Source organism: Onychostoma macrolepis, chromosome 14 (genome assembly GCF_012432095.1).
Source record: "Onychostoma macrolepis isolate SWU-2019 chromosome 14, ASM1243209v1, whole genome shotgun sequence".
In the NCBI taxonomy this organism is placed as follows: Eukaryota; Metazoa; Chordata; class Actinopteri; order Cypriniformes; family Cyprinidae; genus Onychostoma; species Onychostoma macrolepis.
The window spans coordinates 17,894,877-17,906,721 of record NC_081168.1 but is presented as its reverse complement, the minus strand read 5'-3'; the positions used below and the strand labels follow the sequence as shown (position 1 = coordinate 17,906,721).

General features: G+C 34.8%; 1 long non-coding RNA gene across 1 annotated transcript; it reads left to right on the top strand.

Annotated features, from left to right (window-relative positions):
• Positions 1-3,516: 3,516 nt before the first annotated feature.
• Positions 3,517-6,825, top strand: LOC131553859 (uncharacterized). Its single transcript, XR_009274282.1, has 3 exons — positions 3,517-3,601; positions 4,050-4,124; positions 6,512-6,825. It is a non-coding gene; the product is annotated as an uncharacterized LOC131553859 (long non-coding RNA).
• Positions 6,826-11,845: the final 5,020 nt, after the last annotated feature.

The following is an 11,845-nucleotide window of genomic DNA, read 5'->3' as shown; positions in this document are numbered from 1 at the left end:
TTGTTTGCTGTTTGGTGGAAGCAGAGGTAAAAGGACAAAAGAGACACTTTGCACTGTTAACTAGACAAAAAGGTTAGTAGGCATATATATTATTTCTGTTTTATGCAAAACTGAGACATTTTAAGATGTTTTAACTCATTAACAGCAAACTAACATTATCCATCGTGTCATTTTTCATGTCGGGAGTTGGGGCCTTTTTTTCTGACTGAAGGCCGGATTAACGCCGCCATAACGGTGATAACGTCGACTGGTGAGTAAATTAAGGTCACCTATATTAGTCAAAATAAACCTTATTAAACCGAAAAACACGTTTGTAGGTTTGGCTGCCTTTTGATGCAAGTTAGTTCATCTGGTGAGTCATTACTTAACAACGAACTAACGTGAAATAATGTTACTGAGGTAAAGTGCATTGGCAACACCACTGTTTCAATTCAGTGGACATTTTAAACAGTATTTTCAAGTAATTCTTTTGTTTGTTCTTTTCAAATTTCTAGTCTAGATTTTGTCGACAACGTCGGAGGTGTATTTTGGTGCCTCTTCTTGTGACTGGCATAACGTTAGTTTCGATGATAACATCAACTGATAAGTTAATAATGTCAGTTAGCCGAAGTTAACGAACACAGAGAAGCATAATATCTTCTGTACACTGCCTCTTTATCGCAAGTGCAATTCTCTTCAAATGCTATTTAAGTTAGAAACGTGTGTACCAATGTTGTATGTAACTTTAGAGACGGTCCCTATTCAGTGAGAGACGTAAAATAAAACCGCGAGCTAACATGAAATACTGAGGAAAACTGAGTTAAGAAATACCACTGTAAAGTACATATTTTGTATTTTATTTTCAAGTTTGTGGTCTTGTGGTGATGTCGTCTGCATCGGAGGAGTATTGGAGTCTTTTCCTGTGATTGCAGTCGTAACAACAGGTGAGCTTTCATCTAATGTTACTAAAGTAGCCAAATTAGCCAAGTACTCCTCGCTGCAGACTGTAGCGCGGTGACGTCAGGTACCTACGTCAGGTATGTGTTTGCCGCGCATGCGCGAAGTGACGTATGGTATGTCTATAAAACGCATGCGCAGTAGCGCGGTGACGTCACGTACCTACGTTACCTATGTATTTACCGTAAATACGCAGGTTCAATAATTCACTTCCGGTACATTTACTTTCTTTTGTTTTCTTATAAATGTGCGTTTGTGTTGTGTTGGCTTTTAATTGTAAGGATGCTTTGGTCTTAATCATAGAGAGTGTCATTGCAAATGTGTGCGATTTCAAACATTTATGACATGCTTTATGATATGTGTTAGTATTCGAAGTGACAGGGATTCTGGTGCTGGTCTTTAAAAGTCTTATTTCGCCTAAAATTAGCCTTTAAAGATGTATTAAAATAGAGCAGAAATACTTATATTAATAAAGTAATGAATTGCATGCATTGGAAAAAATAAAAATACATACATACATACATATATATATATATGTGTGTGTGTGTATGTATGTATGTATGTATGTTTCTCATATTTGTCATTAACATTATCAAAAATTAATAGATACTATAACAAATTTATTGTTCATTGTTAGTTCATGTTAATTAATACATTAACTAGTGTTAACAAATGACACCTTATTGTAAAGTGTTACCTCTTAAATTTACCTTCATGTTCATATGACTTTTTAGGGACATTGTCAGTGAGATGAAATTCAGAGAAGAGGCCCACTTCATATGTCTAGACAGATCGTTCTTTAACTCCTTAACATATAGTGAATACTGTAAAAAGTATTTGAGTGTCTGTCTCTCTTCTCATCTTTCTGTCTGTCTCATCTCAACTATCTGTTTTTTTTTTTCCTGATAGACTGTATTGCCCTCAACTGTAAAACTTTCAAATTGTTTCAGGCTATGCTTTCTCAAGCCAAACCAACCTAAATTTTGACTTGACAAACTTTTTTAATTTAGTTGGTTAATGCTGATTATAAATTAAACCTCTTAGGTACTTTACAGACAAAGCAAACAACAATCTTTTTCTTATACCATCCTATAATATTTAAAAATACATTTAAAATATTTTTCTTGTATGGCTCTTTTGCCTTTCCTCAAAATGATTTAATATTGTTTGTTCTTTTATGTAAATTAGGTGTCGTGAACTGGAGTGCATTTTCTGCACAATACAGACAGGAGTGCCGGGTGCCGTATTCACTGACCCAGTGCCTACGGTGCAGTGAAATACTGTATTTAAAGACTGCACACCTAGGACTGACAGGAGGGGAGTCCTGTGTGGGTTTTATTCATTCAAAGAATTTGAGGGCTACTGCTCGGTTGATTGTTGATTGTGATGGAGGTGAATTTCAGAATGAGTAGATGCAATTTTTTTCTTTCTCCTGTGTCATGTTTATAGTCTATGGTCTTAATCTATATTTGTATATACAATTATATTTTCTGTTTTGTTCTTTGAAATAATAATTTAAAAAAAAAGATCACTGTTATCAGTTTGGTTTTTTGGAGGCACCATGCTTAAAATGGGATGCAGACACTGAAAATATACTGTATGTAGTCAACTGAATTTAAAACTACTTTATTGGCTTAAATATTTCACATGCAGAATTGCCAATGCAAAAGGAAAATGTCCAAAATTATACTAAATAAATAAACAAGAACCATGACAGAGGACAGATTAAAATAAGAAAGGCAGCAGCTATTTGCACTAAGTGATAGCAGGATTTTCTGCTATTTAAACTACTTATTGCAAACAGTGGTAATTATCTGCACCTCAGTATTGTACTACAATATAAAACAGTATTCAATAATAACTTATTGAGTGTAAATTATAATTTTAATTCAAATTATTAAATGGATATCACCTTATTGGGACAATAAAGCCCTCCCTCAAAACTTTTTGATTATTTCCTTAATTTTTATTGAAAATAAATGCTTTTTTGATGTGATTTGAACTTTGAAAAGGGAGAAAAACTTTGCTAAAAGGCGAATTCGAACCTGTGTCGATCGCGTCAAAATGTGAAATCCACGCGTTTGACCATCTGTGCCACTAGAGCTGACGACTGAAATTATCTTTTGTAATGTTGACTAGCCTAATAAGAAATATATAAGGCGCCGTTAAAGGGTAATATTACAATATACACAGTGAAGTAAAGTGCAACAGAATGTTAATAAATATACTACACACATATTACAGAATAAACTCTGTAATTCCGTATAATTTTACCTGAGATGAGACATGGTTAAAATCATGTATATGTGCTGTATTACATTTTATTGTTTTATTTTTTTTCCACCTTAGCATTCTTAATACTTTTATATTTTATTAGAGTATTCTGTAAAGTATGCGCATGCGTTTTTATGACGTGTTACGTCACGCACGACGCTAAAACACCTACCGTCACCACGTAATGCAAATTACACACGCAATGCGCATGCGTGTCATAGACATACCATACGTCACTCTGCGCATGCGCGGTAAACACATACCTGACGTAGGTACCTGACGTCACCGCGCTACAGTCTGCAGCGAGGGGTGTCTCAAATTAGCCACGGGCTGCTGTTCTCCACTAACTTACTTTTTAAAGAGAGGAACGGGCTAGCAATATATTAATATAGTAAGTTTTGCTTATAAATATAAAAAATGTGGTAACACTTTACAATAAGGTTCATTAGTTAACATTAACGTTAGTTAAAAACATTAATGAACAATACTTCTACACCATTTATTAAGCTTAGTTAATGTTAATTTCAGCATTTACCAATGCATTATTAAAATCACAAGTTGTGTTTGTTAACATTAGTTAACGCACTGTGAACTAACATGAAATAAACAACAACTGTATTGTCATTAACAAAGATTAATAAATAGTGTAATAAATGCATTGTTCATTGTTTGTTCATGTTAATTAATACATTAACCAATGTTAACAAATGACACCTTATTGTAAAGTGTTACCAAAAATGTTTATTTTATTCAAAATGTTTGTATTACTGTATGGTAGTTTTTTTCTGATCATAAACTATAGTAACACTAAAAGGGTGTTGTGACTCTGTCTGTTACAGGAGATTTCTCCAAGCAAAAACAAGATCCTGAATATGAGGGCAGAATGAGGGCGTTTTACAGAAATGCAGAATTAGGTAACCCAAAATACATTTTGTTTTACATTGCATTTACATTCATGCATTTGCCAGATGCTTTTAGCCAAAGCAAGTTATATTGTATTTAATGTAGGGGAGCACGGGACACAACCTAACACTGACTTTCTTAGCATGTGTAAATCCACGTGGGGTTCAGAGTATAATTTTTTTTTATACACTTTAATTTCACACTTGTCTAGTACAAATATGTTGCCTTGTTTCATAATTACAGGTGTATGTTTTTCATTATTTACCTCAAAAGAATGGAAGCGACAACATGCCCCGTAGGTGGGGTACATTGTAACATGTGAGGGGCACATTGTAACATAACCATATGACACCTTAAATTATTATCGGATCTAATGAAAAAATATACAAGACAAACTAAAATATTTTGTCAATAAAATAAAATCATTAACTTTTTCAAATAAAATAATGGTGTTTTTTAAGAATTAAAAATTTTAAAAAATCTAATTTTGGAGTTTGACAATGAACACATTGCAACCATGCTTGGGACGGCCCTGATCGCAACACACAGCTACATATACAGTGTAGTTCAAAACAGAGTGTGCAAATGAAGAAAGACATTCAGAAATTCAGAAATGATACACTCCCTCCACACACAGCTGTCATAGGACACAGGACACGAGAAATGCTTTACATTTCTTGAAATAACAATTTCTGAACATTAAACATCGATTATCAGTCTTTATTCACCTGCTTCTTGTGGTTTCTCATTAAAACTCATAAAAGTAAATGGTGTAAATTGCATTGCTAATGTCATAGAATAGCATAGTTTAATAATAGCTGGGCACATTGTAACAGTTTTACAACGTTCCCCATCTGTGCAACTGGAATTTAAAACTGGTTAATGTCTTCTGCTAGTTAGCGAAGCATTATAAAATTATCTAAACTGATAACAGATTGGAGATTCTAATTTTAAATGAATACTAAAAACTGAGATGACAATTCACTTCAGCCAGAAATGCATTTCTGCTTTGGTAGAATAAATATTCAGCAACATCTTCAAAAGATCTTTGAATTTTGGTGCACTTTATTCTCTATATAGTGTTGATATGGCAGCTAGTAAAAACTGTAAATTTGGTTATGCTAGCATGTGTGGAAATATTTAAACCATGTATGTTACAACTTACCCCGTGTTAGTTTGTGCCCTGCGCTCCCCTACACATTTTATTAAGTTATTCATTCCCTGGGAATCAAACAGGGATGGCACTAGGTGTGTGTGGGCATCAAGATTGAGTTTTCATGCGCATTAAAATTATTTCTATTAAACCAGCACTTAGACAGCAAAATGCAGCTGCTTCAGATATCTTTAACTTATTGTAGCCTATAAATTCATAATACCGATATCCTCATCTGACAAAATTAGATTACTGTTACTGTATAGCAACAAATATAGATTTTTAATCATGGTATTATAAGCACAGATTTTCTAGGACACACACACACACATTTAGAAATGACTAGATTATATGAACAGATCGGTTAGCATTTAGCATGGTCTGTGGCAGACTTTACTAAGTGTCAGGGCAACAAAATTCAATAAACAGGAAGTTAATATTAAGTGATTTAAATCGTGAAAAGAAATATTGTCTTTTTTCGCAAAAATGGTTCTAAACAAAGCCATGTTGTACGTCTCTGCACACAACAGTGTTTCATTACTGAAAGAATTTACCTTTTTTGAATGCCTTGAATCAGCGATTCACTGATCTATTCAAAAAACAGTTTCTTCATTCCTGAAAGAATCAGCAGTTTTTAATGAATAGATTAAATAAATGACTCAGTGGCTCAGTCATTAAGACAGTGGCTTGCTGCCACCTACTGGTAATTTTAGTCTCATTTTTAAAAGTATCATTCTATTTTTTTTTCTATCATTTACATATTTTGTGTTTATATTTAAAACATTAATTTCACAATATTATTTATGCAATTTGTAAGTGCAAATTGTAATTAATTACACTTGTTGCTTTAAAAAAAAAATTAAGCCACTTAGCCAATGTAACTTTTCAGCATAGCCTGTTTTATTTGACTTGTATCCTGTGTATTCTGATACATAAACGAATGTCTCTGGGCTAAGCCCTGGATATCCACTCACCCTAGAACCGCCCCTGGAATCAGACCCATTAATTCAGCATTCTAGCTCTACTGATTGAGAATGCATTGTACAAAATGGAGCTTTAATAATTTGAATGTGATGAATTATCAACTAATTATGTACCTTCCTTTGTAGGTGCGTTCAGATGTAGTATATAAGGTTTTATTAACATCAAAGTGCATACAGCACCAAGTTTGACAGTTGAGGCAAATTCTGTAAACACTGCTTTGAAAAATAATGTTTTTTTTTTTTTTTTTTCTTGTGCTTGCAGGTTCATTCAGATCTTTGTGGCACCAAATGCATTGAAAGTCACAGGTCAGCTGGAATTCTGGAAAGAGGGTGCAAAGAAAAAGGATCTGCCTGAATCCCATCCTGCTGTTTCTCATCGGAGAGCTTGTCAACTTTGACTGTCAAAATTACTGAAATTTAACACAACACAAACTCATTTTTAATGTATTATTTGATTTTATTTACACTACCAGTCAAAAGTTTTTGAACAGTAAGATTTTTAATGTCTTCTGCTTACCAAGCCTGCATTTATTTGATCCAAAGTACAGCAAAAACAGTACAATTTTGAAATATTTTTACTATTTAAAATAAATGTTTTCTATTTGAATATATTTTAAAATGTAATTTATTGCTGTGATCAAAGCTGAATTTTCAGCATCATTACTCCTGTCTTCAGTGTCACATGATCCTTCAGAAATCATTCTAATATTCTGATTTGCTGCTCAAAAAAACTATTATTATTATAATTGTGTTGAAAACAGCTTCAGGTTTCCTTGATGAATAGAAAGTTCAGAACAGCATTTATCTGAAATAGAAATATACTCAACTGTTATGATGATGATGATAATAATAATAAATGTTTATCAGCATATTAGAATGATTTCTGAAGGATCATGTGACACTGAAGAGTGGAGTAATGACGCTGAACATTTAGCTTTGATCACAGGAATAAATTACATTATAAAATATATTCAAATTGAAAGCTGTTATTTTAAATAGTAAAAATATTTCACAGTATTACTGCTTAAATAAATGCAGGCTTCGTGAGCAGAAGAGAATTCTTTAAAAACATCAAAAATCTTACTGTTCAAAAACTTTTGACTGTTAGTGTACTTACTTGTTTTTGCTTTTCAGTATGTGTAAGTTTGCCATGATACAAAGTGCCCAGGGGACTGTTGTGATGCCCTTTTTTCAGCTAGTTCATCCTAGAGATCAAGACTTGTAATTTGTACTTTTAAAAAGAAAATGTTCAACAATTAAAAAGAATATAATCAGAGCTAATGCTCATTGTGATTTTTATGGAGTTGGGGTGGTAAAAATTATGGATTACAGTGCTGTACCACAATTTGATTGTTTTTTACAGGTAAAAAATGTTTAAACTACATGAAAATGAACACTACAGCACTGATACTGTAAATGAAAATACGGTAAAAAAAAACTGTAAATGAAAATACAGTAATAACACTGTAAATTAAAATACAGTAATAATACTGTAAATGAAAATACAGTAAATCCATTATACTGGAAATGCAATTACAGTAATAATACTGTAGCCATTTTTACAGTAATTTACTGGCATCCAGCTGCCAGTAAAATACTGTAAAATTTACAGCAACCTTTTTACAGTGTACATTTCACTTAAAACTTCTCAGTAAAACAATTACACCTACGGTTTTAAACATGTTTAAAAAGTTTTAAACACATTGTCACTAAAGCAAGTCATGCTTTCTATTGTCTTTAAATTAAACTTTAGTTTTAATCTTTAATTTCTTTAAAACAGCCTGATGATAATGCACCCAAGTGCTTTTCTCACACGAGTAGAAAACTCTTTGGATGTGTTTGTGACAAACACACAATTTTTTTTTTGTAAATGTATGACTGAACCTTTCTCATCTGACAGACTTACGTTTTCAAATTTATTTATTTCAAATTATGTTTAACAGCCACAGGGAATACATGTTGTTTTCTAATGCTCATGAAAACTTTATTGGTGTAAATTTCTCACCTAGACCCCATTAAGTATCGACACAAAAATTAAGGCGTGCTGTTTTACACTTACGGCTGAATTGGCATATCTTACCATTGTGCTCAAAGCTACACATTTCCTGTATAAACGACTATGTCTATAACCTTTTCAAAGGGAATGTAGTATAATGTCATGGATCTTAATTGCGGTCACATTACCTACACTTTAATCTCAAGCGGAAATGTTGAAACGAGTACAACAAATAAAATGTGCACATCTGAACAAGAGCTCTAGATGTAGTGGCGTAAGAAAAAAGTAATTTAAAACAACATTTACAAAAATATACCCAGATGATCATGAATGGGTTTTCTGTATTCATATGATATTTACTTGGACTCTTGAGTTACATAGAAAGCACTAAAAAATGCCTTGATATTTCGTGTCTGTAGCCTTTTCAAGACTGTGTACGACTTCAAACTTTACTGAATGTGTAGCTTTGAGCACAATGGTAAGATATGCCAATTTTGCCGTAAGTGTAAAACAGCACGCCTTAATTTTTGTGTCGATACTTAATGGGGTCTCACATCAAATAGATGAATAATCATCCTAAAAAGAAATACCGACTTAGTCAAACACTCTTAAGAAATTTTCTTAATTTTCATTTATTTCTGTAAACACTGAATACTGATGGCTCTCAGAGAGAAGGCCTCACCTACAGTACAGTCATAGTAGTGACATAAACAGTCCAACAAACAAAATGTGAGCCGCGTTGTCCATAATCCTGATCGTCTGACTTAGTAAAATGTCAGTCACAATAGATCAAGAGGAGGATTTCTGTATTATGTATGCATTATAGCAATTTTTCTTAAATGTATACATTTTTGCATTTTGTAATTCAATGATTTTTAGTCAATTTGCTTTGCGCAAAGATAATTCCTATGTAAAGATTATGTTTGAATTCTTCCTATAACCTTTACAAAAGCGTGGAACATCATAGTTCTCAAAATATGTTTGCATTACATCAAATAAATATGACAGAAGTGGAGAAACAAAGATGTTTAGCACATGCACACATTGTAGATGCTTACATACACCAGAGATGTAGCTTTATTTGAGTCAAAGATGATGGCGAAAGCGACTGATAACATTCTTTAATGTTTAATGTCGTTGTGTTGAAAAAGATTCTGTGGGCAAACACCTCGAGGGAAATAATTTGAAATGGAGGTTTGTCAAAATAATAAAAAGTTCAGTCAAATGTTCAATCAGTTTCTTAAATGAATAAGTATGTGATCGTCATGCTCTCTTTCCCATGCAAGTATTAGCATGAGCTTGCAGAGGAGTATTAAAACAAATACAGCCAAACAGACGAAATGTGAATTGTGTCATCTGCTATCTGAGCAAGATGACTAAATTCAGTCATCCTTTGTTTATGAAACAGATTTTCCAAATTCTATATGCATTATAAACATTTTCTTGTCTTGCTATACACTCTTTCTTAGAGATTTGGTCTCTTGAATGTATGAAAGGTTATGGATTAAATTTATCAATACAAGATTGTGGAAATTTTAACATGCTCAAACTTAAATGAATGTGCAGCTTTCAGTGCAGTAGTTTGATTTGTTTCAGTTGTAATAGTTTTAAGGGTAAAACAGCAAGACTTAATTTTCGTGTTGATGTTTCGTGTGTTCGCACATCATGGACAGACACAGTTGCACTAAAAGAAATTTCTCAACAAGATTTTCATTTATTCCTGTTATGATGACAGCTCACAAAGAGGTGTCTTCACCTAAAAAACATAAACAGTCCAACAAAAAATTGTGAACGGCCATCTGAAATCTTGATAATATGATAATATTGATAAAATCTAGTAATGTAAAAAAAAAAAAAAAGAAAAAAAAAATGTAATTTACAAAACACTGTGATTCTTAGATGAGACGCATCCCTGACAAAATCTGTTGGCATGCAAAATACTCATAAATGTTTTAGCACAGCTATTTACACACATAGTATGAGAACTGTAGCCTACATTGTATCAGTTGTCTTAGTAAATTCATTACCAGTTTATTAGGGTCAAAAGGAAATGATGATAATAGTTGAAACATCCTTATATTTTATATCCCTTTCATTTTGAAAATCACAGATGCTGGTGCTTTAATCTTTTAGTAAACCATTTAAAACGACATCGTACCTAGAAAATAGTCAAAATGTACAAGTTTTGTGTTCTAGGTGAGAAATTTTGTCACAAATTCAGCCTCTGTGGCTCCCTCCAATCACCACCAGAGGGAACTATCACCAGAGTATTAACCGGTTCATTAAGACTTCATTTCCCATGAACCCCTTGCCAGAGACTGATCACCTGCACAGGTGTTCCTCATTGCTTGGTCTATTTAAACTGTGCCGCCCTTGCTCTCCTTGCGAAGTCTTGTTTTGCTATGCAGTCATTTCTGAGTGTTTTCCCTGTGTTTGCTTACCTGTTGATGACCTGGATTGTTTACCCTTTTCCGAAGGATTGCTGCCTGCCTCTTCTGACTCTGCCTGCCTTACTGAGTATCTCTATTGTCTGTTTGCCGCCTGCCTTGACCCTCAGCCTGAACTCTGTTTCTGATTCTGCCCTGCCTCTGCTATATCTGACACCTGTTACTGACTTATGCCTGTCTGACTTCTCTTGTGTTTCAATAAAACTGCACATGGATCCTGACGCCACTGCCTCCTCATTACAGAAGACTTTGCCAGAAATAGATCCAGCAGTTTTCTACCACTTTACCACAGAGGTATCTGCCCAATCTTCAATGCTCGCCATCCACCAACAACAACTAGACCGGCTTACCTCACTAACCGAAGAGATGGTAAGGGCCTTGCAAGGCCTCCGTCTACAAGCACCCGAAGCGCAAGCTCCGCCTCTGAGCCCACCGTCTCAAGCTCTGGCTTCAACTACATTCACCGCCAGTCCTCGTTTGGCGTTTCCAGATAAATTTGATGGCTCACCCATGAAGTGTAAGGGTTTTCTACTCCAATGTTCTATGTTTGTTAACCAACAACCCATGCTGTATCCCACAGATGACAGTCACATCGCATTTGTCTGTTCGCTCCTCACTGGAAGAGCATTAGAATGGGCTACCGCGGTGTGGAGTGAAGACCATTCTGTTTTCCCTTCTTTCTCTGCCTTTATCCTGCGGTTTAAGGAGGTTTTTGAACATCCCGCTGGTGGAAAGGAGGCGGGTGAGCAGCTGTTATCTCTACGCCAAGGAAGAGGATCGGCGGCTGATTATGCTCTCTCCTTCCGCACACTCGCAGCTCAAACAGGTTGGCCGGATGACCTGCTCAAACTACACTTTCGCAGAGGTTTGAGTCCGGAGCTACAGTCTGAACTAGCCTGTCGGGATGAGGGGAGATCCCTGGATCAATTCATTGAGCTGGCCATTCGGATTGATAGCCTTCTTCGCTCTCGTCGTCAGACTCGTTTCTCCTCGGCTCCAGTCGGCACCGCATTACCACCACCTGACACCGAACCCATGCAGATTGGTTTCACTCATCTCAGCGGAGAGGAGAGAGGAAGACGCATTCGTCTAAATCTGTGCCTATATTGTGGATTATCTGGACACATGAGAGCTTCCTGCCCCACTCGTCCAC